The sequence below is a fragment of the Denticeps clupeoides genome, unplaced genomic scaffold, assembly GCF_900700375.1.
Source record: "Denticeps clupeoides unplaced genomic scaffold, fDenClu1.1, whole genome shotgun sequence".
NCBI lineage: Eukaryota > Metazoa > Chordata > Actinopteri > Clupeiformes > Denticipitidae > Denticeps > Denticeps clupeoides.
Window position 1 is genome coordinate 12,501 of NW_021630040.1, and position 12,624 is coordinate 25,124.

At 48.4% G+C, this 12,624-nt stretch overlaps 1 long non-coding RNA gene across 1 annotated transcript in view; it reads left to right on the top strand.

Annotated features, from left to right (window-relative positions):
* The window catches only part of LOC114781360 (uncharacterized), a 19,836-nt gene extending 7,601 nt beyond the window's left edge, over positions 1-12,235 (top strand). The window contains exons 2-4 of the long non-coding RNA XR_003747640.1: positions 702-797; positions 11,770-11,864; positions 12,086-12,235. This is a non-coding gene — a long non-coding RNA (uncharacterized LOC114781360). The remainder of the gene's footprint in view (positions 1-701; positions 798-11,769; positions 11,865-12,085) is intronic.
* Positions 12,236-12,624: the final 389 nt, after the last annotated feature.

A 12,624-nucleotide genomic window follows, 5' to 3' on the forward strand; every position in this document is an offset into this window, starting at 1 on the left:
CACAGGGGACGCATGATTTGAATATTTCTCTGGTGGGGGCTGTAGCCACGTCGCGGCGAGAGCTCTGCCCACCTACGCATCTGCGTAATCGCCAGTAAGTGGAGGTGACAGATTCCAGACGTTCAGCCAGGGTCCCGTCTCGTATGAAGGATGGCTGGCGGTGTCGTGGGTGAGTTGAGGAGAACATCTCTCAGCAGGTCGGGTTCAGCACCAGGGACAGTCAGACTTTTCATTTGGCTCCTGGAATATGAACATATGAATGTATGAATATGTTCTGGGGTTTTTTTATGCTGTTCCACTCATGTTAGAATAAATAACCGAGTACGGGTTTATATACAGTGTATATTATATATAATGTGCAATAACATGTAACCCCCACACACTATATAAAATATACACTGTATATAATTGTAATTCCAGCTCCTTATTGTATTGTATTTGTTGTATTTGTTGTATTTTTGGCCCTATTTACTACATTTATGTCTGCACTGAAGGAGCTGCTTTTAATCTCATTGTACATGCGTTTAGTGACAATAAAAGGGCATTTTTTCTATTCTATTCCATTCTATTAAATTCCATTCCATTATATTCTATTCTATTCAATTCCATTCCATTCTATTCCATGTTTAGTCTTCTAAAATAAAGCGCGAATGCGTTTAAATTTCTTATTTTGAAAGAATTTCTCCTGCTTTGTTCCACAGGTGAAGATGACAGTTTGGCTTTGAAGAGGAAAGTGACCGTTGAAGACATCTTCAAGGCCTTCAGAGTCCATGATCCCGGCGCTAAATGGCTGAGCAGTGAGTGTTAAGCGGGGCGAGGCGGGGCTGTTTATTCGATCTGGTAGGATCAGATAGCGCCGCTTATCTGGCTGTAATTATCACGGCTTCACTCGCCAGCATGACACCAGGACGAGTCGGGCGGCAGAACTTTGCTCTCATCTCATCATTAATAGAACATCCAATACGTGAAGCTTCTCTGTTTCAAAGATGAATTCAGTCATCTTCCCACATCAGCATGGTTCTTCTACACGCTGATGTTTCTGCTGAACTGATGGCCAGACCCTGGGTACAATCCAGAGACGGCAGAAAAAAGGTGGACATGATCTTAATGAATTGAATGATCAGAGTAGCCACCACGCGCTCTTCTCCTGGAGAATCTTCTCCTGGAGAATCTTCGGTCTCAGCTGCAGGCGTTTGGCCTGAATCCGTCTCGACGTCTCAAACACTCAGATCTGGGGGGATGATGTAAAATGTGTTGCAGAAGAAGTAAAATGAAGAATAAATGAATAAAGAATGAATTTGTGACGTTCTGTGAGGCATCAAGCTTCACCGCTGTTCCGTGTCAAAGTAGAAAACATGAATCATTTTCTCATAAAACCGGCTCCTGCTTCTGAGTTCCGAGACTGGAAGAAATTATTTAAATAATGAGGTTTTTGTAAGTTTGCAGAATAACTAAGAAATGATCTATAATTCAGAAAAAAAAATCAGAATAGTTATAAATTAATTTGCAGTCATTTGATGAATGAAATAAGTATTTGATCCTTTTTGCAAAACGTGCTGTAGCAGTTGGTGGGAAAACCTTTGTAGGCATCACAGAGGTCAGAGGTTTCTTGTAGTTGGCGAGTTGCCTCCATGATGGTAATACGTTCAGGCGCCAGCTGGGACTCGGAGGCGTAACCTCGTCACCATGAACGTACAACCAGAAGACGGTTCAGATATTTACTACCAAAAAACAAAAATGTGGAAGTAAACCATCTTTCCATAAAGCATCATAAGCATCATGAAAATGATAAGCACAGGACAGAAGTCCCTCTGAGGTGTAGGCGTGAAGAAGTAGTTAACAGAGCGACCGAGATGAACATGGACGAGAACGCGTTGAGTTGAGAGCTCGACTTTCACCCAGTCCTCCTCTGAATGATTTAGATGTTCAGAGGTAAACGTGTACATGTCCTTTCTTGAGCAGGGGTATCTTGCAGGACCTGCAACTATTTTCTTGGTCACTATGGTCCTAGCTTGGTCCACACCATCTGTTCTCACCTTCTCACCCAACCTTGTCCCTGACATCCTTGGAAAGCTCTTAGTGCAGAGTTTGGAATGTGGATAGATTGATTGCTTCTGTGGACGGGTATCTTTTATACAGTCTTAAACTGGATTTTCAAAATGACCAGTAACCCTAAAATCCAGATTTTAAAGGTCTTAAAAATACTGCTTACTGCTCAACTCCAAATAATATGAGATCCGAACTAGCAAAACCACCAACATTTTCTGGTTGTGTGTGTGGAAGGTTGACGTGTGTGAAGCTTGTGTAGAACTGGACTGACGTCTATGAAGCTAAATGGCTAAATTGTGCACTCGCTGGTGGACGAGAGTGGACGAGAGTTCTCCTTATATGATGGATTTCGCTGATAGTACCGAATCAGGAATAGCTTAGTGAGGAGGCTGAAGTATGTTCCTACATTTATATTTTTCTAAATCGAAAGAAACAAGCCTCCACTTCAAGGTTCAATAAGTACAGCGTGCGTATGGAAATGACTCACAAATAAGAAACCGGAAATATTGCAGTCGCCCCCTAGTGGCTTGCTGCACTACGGGTATAATGAGTCTGTTATTATTGACAAAGGCTAAAAGATATCAGGAAAATTCATATATCAAATAATAATATATTAAGGTAAAATTCAATATTGATTTTTTAGAAGAGCATCTGGTCCTCACAGAGTCTGCTGAGAAATTTTGATACAGGGTGGTAGTAGCCTAGCGGGTAACACACTCACCTATGAACCAGAAGACCCAGGTTCAAACCCCACTTACTACCATCGTGTCCCTGAGCAGGACACTTAACAAGGGTGTCTCCAGGAGGGGACTGTCCCTGTCACTACTGACTGTAAGACGCTCTGGATAAGGGACGTCTGGTAAATGCTGGAAATTATGTAAGTGGCCTTAAAAAGGTCTTTAAAAAGTCCTCCATTTGGCTTCCTGGGACGTGTGGAAACTCTGTCTATATGGGTCTGTGCCGGAATGGTGGCGAGTCCCCGACGGCTCGTCCGTGCTCGTTTGTGGCCCCTCCGCCCCTTTCCGCCTCCAGAAACAAGCGCAGTCATTTAGGAGCGAGTGATGGTGGCGCCGCCTCGGCTGCCGGGGCTGATTGATGCTCTTCTCCGCGGTTCCTCGCGGCCGCCATTTCCGCTGGCTGTTGTCTCTGCCGCGCCGTGGAAACACAAACATCTCTCAGGACAAAATGAACCTTGACGGATCGGCAACTTTTTCTTCTTTTGAAATTTTCCGTTTCAGAAGTAGACGAAGTGCAAAAGCATAAAAACGTGGGTCTGTGCGAGCGTTCTACCGCACGTCCCGCTGCAATTCCACGTTTCTAATTGGCCCTGTGGTCCTCGTCCGGAACGTTCAGAAGGCCAGAACGGCGGCCATTATCCACTGATGATTCGGTTGATGTGGTTACTGAAGCTCCCGAGAGGAGTCCGGATCTGGACATGTCCATTTTTTTAAAGTCCGTGCAGGAATATGTCCGTTTGCACAGCGGCGGGGACGAACGGCGGACAAACCAGCGGCTCTCGTCCCGGAATCTGTGCAGATACGTGAACACGAGCTCCAAGGCTGCAACCAAGGGTGGCACTGCGGGCAAATTTAATATAAGTTCAAAATAGTTTAAATAAAAACTGGTGTTAAAATGCATATTAACCATTATTCGCTTATTAAATAGACTAATGTAGTGCATAACGCAGCCAGTGTAGATGCCTGTGTCCCCATGTCTCCTCCAGAGACCCACTTTTAACACTACAACGCCTCACACTGCCCCGCGGGGTCCTGCTGGTTCAAGGGGACGAGTTTTAACCCTTTAACCATGTTCCAGTGAAGGCTCTTCTCACAGCTGGGGGCTTCTCATTGGCTGAGAGGGGCCGTTTTAATTATAAGCCACATTCGTTAGAGGTTCTCGTATTCATGCTCTTGTTGAGAAATTGTCCCCGTGTGACTCAACGTTGGCTGCATTTATGCAGAAGAGAATAATCGAGACGAATTCGCCCGTTTTACCCCCGGCGCCAGAAGCGGCCCGCTGATTCAGCGAAATTAAGGGCAGCGTTGGTGGCTGCGACCATCTGCTTCCCGCCCTGATGGTCCTCGTCCTCGTCTCCGCATGCAGAGGAGCAGGAGACGTTTACTTAACACCGCCAAGCAAACAGATGCATGATGGGCAGAATAAGTGCCTTTTAACCTTGATGGGGCGCTGATGCTTGACAGATCTTTCTGTCAATTACTGCCCCCTGGAGGCCGAGAGGATCCAGGAACACAGCAGCCGGTTAAACAGCATGTTCGGGTTTATTAACGAACGGATTTATCCGTTTAAAATCTGAACGTTAAGGAATCTATATTTCACAGACCCGTGTGCTGGATTTGCTCCGCCTCCTTTGTGGGCTGTCCTGCTGGATTCGCTACTGGTCCCCGTCAGGAAAGGGAAGGTTCTGGAATGTGTGTTTGTGTCGTTTTTTTTCTTCAGATCACAGTTTGTGTGCCTGTTCATGTAAATATGACTATTGCTGACATGCAGTGGTGCATTGTGGGCTGGGATGATGGGATATTGACTAGCAGCCTTCCCACAGTCGTTAAATCCGCGCATATTTTGCAGCGAGGGCTTATGGGAGTTTAACTCCCCTCAGGTCGGTGGTTAAATCCGCTTCTGTTCCTATCAGCTGCTGTTATTAGCTTCATTTCACGGCGGGAACGGGACGCTCTCGCTGTTCAACCCTGCGGCCCTACAGTGCGCCCCGCCCGCTACGACCGTCTTTCTGGGGCCTGTCCCTACAAACACACTCACACACGTCGTGTTGCAGGCTGCGACTGGCGCAATAATGACTTCTGTAGTTTCCACGTGGCTCCTCCCCCTGAGCCCTGCAGCAGCGCTGACGACCTTGATGGGCGCGGCTGGCCACCGTAAATCCAGCACGTTCCACATACTGTTAGCTGAAAGCCAACCTCTCGCACCAGAGCTGAAGATGCTGAGCCTTTTTTAATAAATCGAATGTGTTCACATTCCTTGGTCAGCAGAAAGCGCGGATTTGATCTGTATTTCTCAGTTATGGTTCTCACTCCTCCATCATTTTGATATTTGCCATTCAAATAATATCTTGTGGAGACCACAAGGGGGCAATATATATATATATATAACGCACTGATTTACATTTCCAGCATTTACCAGGCGCCCTTATCCAGAGCGATTTACAATCAGTAGTTACAGGGACAGTCCCCCCCTGGAGACACTCAGGGTTAAGTGTCTTGCTCAGGGGCATGATGGTAGTAAGTGGGGTTTGAACCTGGGTCTTCTGGTTCATAGGCGGGTGTGTTACCCGCTAGGTTACTACCACCCCGCACCGGGTTACCTTGAGCTCGTTCCCACCTTGAAGGACCAGTAAAATCGGATTTAAATCTTATTTAAAAATCTTAATTCGAGCCTGAATAGGAGCTACCAGCTGTTGGAAAAAATGTCCCGCTTTCAGATTTCAATTAATTTGGCCCGTAATTACAGACCAGACATTTCACACACCTTCACGTATTTGGCTGCGAGTACGGATGTTTTTTACGCATGAATTGGTCCACTTTGCGCCAAATCATAATTGAAGCATGAGACGACGGGCATTAAAATGGTGCACATACGTGGCAGGATGTCGGGGTCGCCCGGCGGTGGCCGCCGCTTTTAATTACAATTATTTACGAGCCCGTCGTCTTTTTATATGGACGGCAGCGAGGAGCTTGTCGCTCGACTTCTTCTCCAGCCAGGCTGATCCCTGTCCGCAGTCCCGCTTCAGGAGGAAAATCCATTTCATCAATTCATTCGGCCACAATTAAGTTGGAAGGGGGAAGTTTTGCTCCCCGTATCTGTGGGAACGACACTTGGCCATGGTGTGAGGAGACCAGCTGCCGGCTTTCTAGAAAGTTCACCGCAACAAGGGCCTGTAGTCAGGCCCCAACGTGGAGACGCAAAAACAACGACTAGTAATCTTTCCAACTAGAGTTTAAAGGTTTTAAAAAATGCTGCAGGCGCAGTAATAAAATGTCAGTGCAGCGCGTGTCGGTGCCCAGTCCAGACCACGCCCCCGGTCGGTTCCACGCCTGAGATTGGCTACTGACCAGACCAGTTTGGTGCCCTGTTCAAAAAAAATATGATTTTAAAAATCACAAAATAAAATTTTAATGTAAACTCTACAGCTGAATATAGAATATGCAAAATTTTATGTAATGACTCACATTATACAAATTCCTGGTATCCCTGGCCTTATGGGTGTGACAGGAAGTCCACTTTCAGTAGAACTGGCCATATGGGATATGGTTACGCTATATGTTGATGTATTAAATTACTTTTCAAATTATATACCATATACCATGTCAATGGTTAAATTTATATTGCAATATGAATTTTACGCCATATCGTACAACCCTACCTGTAGTTCACGCTGAAAAATAATTTGGAGTAAAAAGAGTAAAAAGACTGTTCGTATATATACGGTTCTGACCAGCGTTTCATCGTGTCTTTTTAACCTTCCCCTGGGCGCAGAATCAGAATCATGGGGGATGAAGAATTTCGCTGCAGCCCGGTTCTGCTATGTTGCCAAGTTGGGGGTTGCCAGGTTGTGTGTGGTGCATCCTGGACTGGAGAGCTGGTACGGTAGAAAAATGGAAATGAGGGGGATGTTTCCACAGCAGCATGCAGAACCTCACTTCATCATAACTACACCAGCAGCCCTCCACCACACGCAGAGTGAAATCAGCTAAAAAAAAATCACTCCCGCTGCCCGGTGCAATTAAAACAACATAAATCGAGAGTTTCAGTGAAAGGCAGGCAGCCGATCGATGTGATTTAGTGTCAGACATGGACGTCCGTCTTCACCCCTCGTTGCCTGTTTATCTGCAGCCTCTGTTTTTCTCTCCGAGGTCATATTTTCTACCTGCCTCCGTGTGTGTGTTAGTGTGAAAGATGAGAGAGCGCAGGGTCTGAAGAACGAACAGAACAGGATGTAGACAAGAAGAAGGAGAAAACACACACACACAGAATGTAACATGAACTTCACACCGGGGTTCATTATTTCCCCACATAATGTCGATATAGAATATTGAGTGGAGATGTGAGGATGATAATGATGTTGATTTCTACACCACATTATAACATGTTGCCTTGAAACACGGTATTTCAATGATGCTGCAAAAAATGTATTTTGCGAAATCTGTATTATGGATGAGAGGGTTAACATGGATGAGAGGGTTAACAAGAAAAGGATGAGAGTTAACGAGCGACGGATGAGATGGTTAATGAGAAATGTATGGGAGAGTTAAGTAGCGATGGATGAAAGGGTTAATGAGCAATGGTTTGAATAGTTAATGACAGATGGATGAGAGGGTTAACGAGCGACAGATGAGAGGGTTTTCGAAAGATTGATTACGCGTTGGCGAGAGATGAATGAGAGGGTTAATGAGTGATTGCTGAAATGGTTATAATGACAGATGGATGAGAGTATTCATGAGCAATGAATGAGAGGGTTAACGAGCGACGGATGAGAGGGTTAACGAGAGATGAACGAGCGAAGGATGAGTGGGTTAATGAGAGTTGGATGAGAAGGTTGATGAGCGATGGATGAGTGGGTTAACAAGCAACGGATGAGAGGGTTTTCGAAAGATTGATGATGCGTTGACGAGAGATGAATGAGAGGGTTAATGAGTGATTGCTGAAATGGTTTTACGAGGGTTAACGAGCGACCGATGAGTGGGTTAACGACATTTGGATGAGAGGGTTAACGAGTGATTGTTGAAAGGGTTAACGAGCAACAGATGAGAGGGTTAACGAGCGACGGACGAGTGGGTTAACGAGCGACCGATGAGTGGGTTAACGAGTGACCGATGAGTGGGTTAACGAGTGGGTTAACGAGCGACGGACGAGTGGGTTAACGAGCGATGGACGAGTGGGTTAACGAGCGATGGACTAGTGGGTTAACGAGTGACCGATGAGTGGGTTAACGAGTGACCGATGAGTGGTTTAACGAGCGACGGACGAGCGGGTTAACGAGCGATGGACGAGTGGGTTAACGAGTGACCAATGAGTGGGTTAACGAGTGACCAATGAGTGGGTTAACGAGCGACGGACGAGTGGGTTAACGAGTGACCGATGAGTGGGTTAACGAGTGACCGATGAGTGGGTTAATGAGTAACCGATGAGTGGGTTAACGAGCGACGGACGAGTGGGTTAACGAGCGATGGACTAGTGGGTTAACGAGTGACGGACGAGCGGGTTAACGAGCGACGGACGAGTGGGTTAACGAGCGATGGACTAGTGGGTTAACGAGTGACGGACGAGCGGGTTAACGGGCGATGGACAAGTGGTTTAACGAGCGACGGACGAGTGTGTTAACGAGTGACGGACGAGCGGGTTAACGAGCGACCGATGAGTGGGTTAACGAGTGACGGAGGAGCGGGTTAACGAGTGACGGACGAGCGGGTTAACGAGCGACGGACGAGTGTGTTAACGAGTGACGGACGAGCGGGTTAACGAGCGACGGACGAGTGTGTTAACGAGTGACGGACGAGCGGGTTAACGGGCGATGGACAAGTGGTTTAACGAGCGACGGACGAGTGTGTTAACGAGTGACGGACGAGCGGGTTAACGAGCGACCGATGAGTGGGTTAACGAGTGACGGACGAGCGGGTTAACGAGCGATGGACGAGTGGTTTAACGAGCGACGGACGAGTGTGTTAACGAACGACGGACGAGCGGGTTAACGAGCGATGGACAAGCGGGTTAACGAGTGACCGATGAGTGGGTTAACGAGTGACGGAGGAGCGGGTTAACGAGTGACGGACGAGCGGGTTAACGAGCGATGGACAAGCGGGTTAACGAGTGACCGATGAGTGGGTTAACGAGTGACGGAGGAGCGGGTTAACGAGTGACGGACGAGCGGGTTAACGAGCGATGGACAAGCGGGTTAACGAGTGACCGATGAGTGGGTTAACGAGTGACGGAGGAGCGGGTTAACGAGTGACGGACGAGCGGGTTAACGAGCGACGGACGAGTGTGTTAACGAGTGACGGACGAGCGGGTTAACGAGCGACGGACGAGTGTGTTAACGAGTGACGGACGAGCGGGTTAACGAGCGATGGACGAGTGGTTTAACGAGCGACGGACGAGTGTGTTAACGAGTGACGGACGAGCGGGTTAACGAGGATTAACGAGGACGAGCGGGTTAACGAGGACCGAAGAGTGGTTTAACGAGTGACGGACGAGCGGGTTAACGAGCGACGGAGGAGCGGGTTAACGAGCGACGGAGGAGCGGGTTAACGAGCGACGGACGAGCGGGTTAACGAGTGACGGAGGAGCGGGTTAACGAGCGACGGAGGAGCGGGTTAACGAGCGACGGACGAGCGGGTTAACAAGTGACGGACGAGCGGGTTAACGAGCGACGGAGGAGCGGGTTAACGAGTGACGGACGAGCGGGTTAACGAGCGACGGACGAGCTGAAGGCTGGAATGGCTCCTGTCTGGTGCCTGTATGAATGTGTGAAATGGGAGTAAATAACAACACCTGCCCCCTGTTGGGAGGACAGTAGAACAGGGAACATGGCGCCGTGTGACGTTGCGCGGATGATGCCGTTGCCATAGCTACAGGGCCTGCATCGCCCTCATTAAACACCATCATTCAACACTCTTAATGAGGGGCAATTAAAATAAGAACAACTCACCTGCTGTACCTGCTGCGTCCAGAGTCTGGCTCTGCAGGTCGACCAATCAGAGTGAGCGAAGGGACTGATTAGGACAGTGATCAGTGCTCCGGGCAAATCGTCTTCTAATGAGCCTGAAGGAGACACAGAGCGAGAGAGATGTCAGGGGTGGAGCGAACACCACCGCAGGGCTGATGTTCACATGTGGGTGTGGGGGGGTATCTACGGGAGATGAAGGATGTGTGTATATATGATGTACGAGGCTGGTGAACATCAGCTGGGTGGGAGGTGCAGGTGAGATGTTCATTGTGAAGTGAAAACTGAGTTTTCCCCCGTTTACATTTTAAATAAAATTGTAATATTATACAATCTTATAATAGCACTTGAAGGTTGTTACAAATGAAAGTTGTTACAACAGCTTATTACACGTTTATCACATTTTTGTTTGTCGGTGTAAATATTGGAAGACCTGTCTAATGAAGGTGTGTTGTACAGTATGGGGGGAGGAGGATGAGTTTAATGAGGAAGGTGGAGGGTGAACAGGATCATCATCACCGGGGTTCTAAGGTGGTGTTGAGTCTATTAGCGAAAGAAGGATGGATGGCTGATGGATGGAGGCGGTGTGTGTGTGTGTATGTGTGTGGATGTGTGTGTGCATATGTGTGTCAGGCGAGTACATCAGAGCGCTTGAGTGAGCGATGACCAGACAGTTAAGTGTGTGTCCTGCTGTCTGGGCGCGGTGATGGATGAAGTGTGTGTGCTGATGACAGCTGGGTGGAGGGCGGCTGGATGAGGTGCTGAAACTCTGCACTGATTGGCGGGAGATCAGCATTGGTGTGTGTGTGTCTGTGTGTTTGTGTGTGTGTGTTTCTGTGTGTGTTGGTGTGTGAGTGTGTGTGTGTATCGGTGTGTGTGTTTCTGTGTGTGTGTGTGTGTGTGTGTGTGTGTGTGTGTGTGTGTGTGTATCGGTGTGTGTGTGTTGTGTCAGTGTGTGTGTGTGTGTCGGTGTGAGTGTGTGTGAGTCAGTGTGTGTGTGTGTCGGTGTGTGTGTGTGTCGGTGTGAGTGTGTGTGAGTGTGTGTGAGTCAGTGTGTGTGTGTCGGTGTGAGTGTGTGTGAGTCATTGTGTGTGTGTGTGTGTGTGGTGTGTGTGTGTGTGTGTGTGTGTGTGTGTGTGAGTCAGTGTGTGTGTGTCGGTGTGAGTGTGTGTGAGTCAGTGTGTGTGTGTCGGTGTGAGTGTGTGTGAGTCATTGTGTGTGTGTGTGTGTGTGTGTGTGTGTGTGTGAGTCAGTGTGTGTGTGTCGGTGTGAGTGTGTGTGAGTCAGTGTGAGTCAGTGTGTGTGTGTCGGTGTGAGTGTGTGTGAGTCAGTGTGAGTCAGTGTGTGTGTGTGTGTGTGTCGGTGTGAGTCAGTGTGTGTATTGGTGTGTGTGTGTGTGTGTGTGTGTGTGTGTGTGTGTGTGTGAGTCAGTGTGTGTGTGTCGGTGTGTGTGTGTGTGTGTGTGAGTCAGTGTGTGTGTGTGTGTGTGTGTCGAGTGTGGAATGTGAGCTGCTACATCTTCACCTCCGCCGCTCGTTGGTGAATATTGTCTCTCTCTCCGGCGCAGGCGGGTAATTGTGAGCGGTGAGTGTGACCGCACTAATTTGCACTCTCCCGATTGCTCTCCTTTCACCGCCGCTCTGTGGTATTAGAGCCATTGTGATGGTAATTGTGCCCCCCCCCTTCTCGACAATTAGTTATGCAAGCAAGATAAAGCATGAAGACGAGGAGGTGAACACGCCACTCCACCGCTCTCGTCCGTAATTACGCTGGGTTCTGCCCCCGTGTTGCATTATGGGAAATGTGCTGGATATTCCGCTGGGAAACAGAGAGCATCATGGGTGCAGGATGCTGATGGCGCAGCGTCTGGTCTGGTGATGAAACGTTCAGAACTTCAGTTGGTCCAGTTTAAACAGAGCAGAAGTCCGCCCCCCAGGCCATTTCCTGCGGCGCCAGGCATTGTGGGTAGAAGCTGTGTGAAGAGCTGTTTTGTCCTTTCTTTGTAACCTCGGTATCTCGTCCTGCAGGTACTGAGCTGCTGTACCGGACGCATGACGGGGACGTTGTCCTCTTCAACGTGGAGACCAGAGAGAGGACGGTGCTGGTGAACAGGAAGATGTTTGTGAGTCGTCTTTCTTCTCTGGAAACGGTGGGAATGTTCCATCTCAGGGGACCGTGGGACAACGCTCGAGGTAGAACGTCCGCTTGAGACGACGCTCCTGAGATGGTTCCTCCACCTTCTGCTGCTGGCCCACGTCCGTGGGCGGGGCGGAACTTTCCCGGGAACGTTTATCTGGACGGGAGGGATGTTGGACGTTCTAATTGTTCCATTTTGTCCTGCAGAGTCTGTACCAGGCCAGCAAGTACGAGGTGTCCCCCGACCTGAAGTACGTCCTCCTGGCCTACAGCGTCACTCCGGTGAGCTTACACACCGCGCCCAGTTACAAGATGGAGGGAGGAGGGAGGTGTAACGAAGGAAGCTCACACACATGCACACACACACACACACACACACACACGTATACACACACACACGTATACACACATGTACACACACACACTTACACACATGTATACACACACACTTACACACACACACACGTACCCACACACATAAACTTATACCCCCCCCCACACACACACACGTACACACACACACACACACACACACACCTACACACACACGTACACACACACACACCTACACACACACGTACGTACACACACACACGTATACACACACACACGTATACACACACACACTTACACACACACACACACACACACACACACGTATACACACACACACTTACACACATGTACACACACACCTACACACACACACACGTACCCACACACATAAACTTATACCCCCCCACACA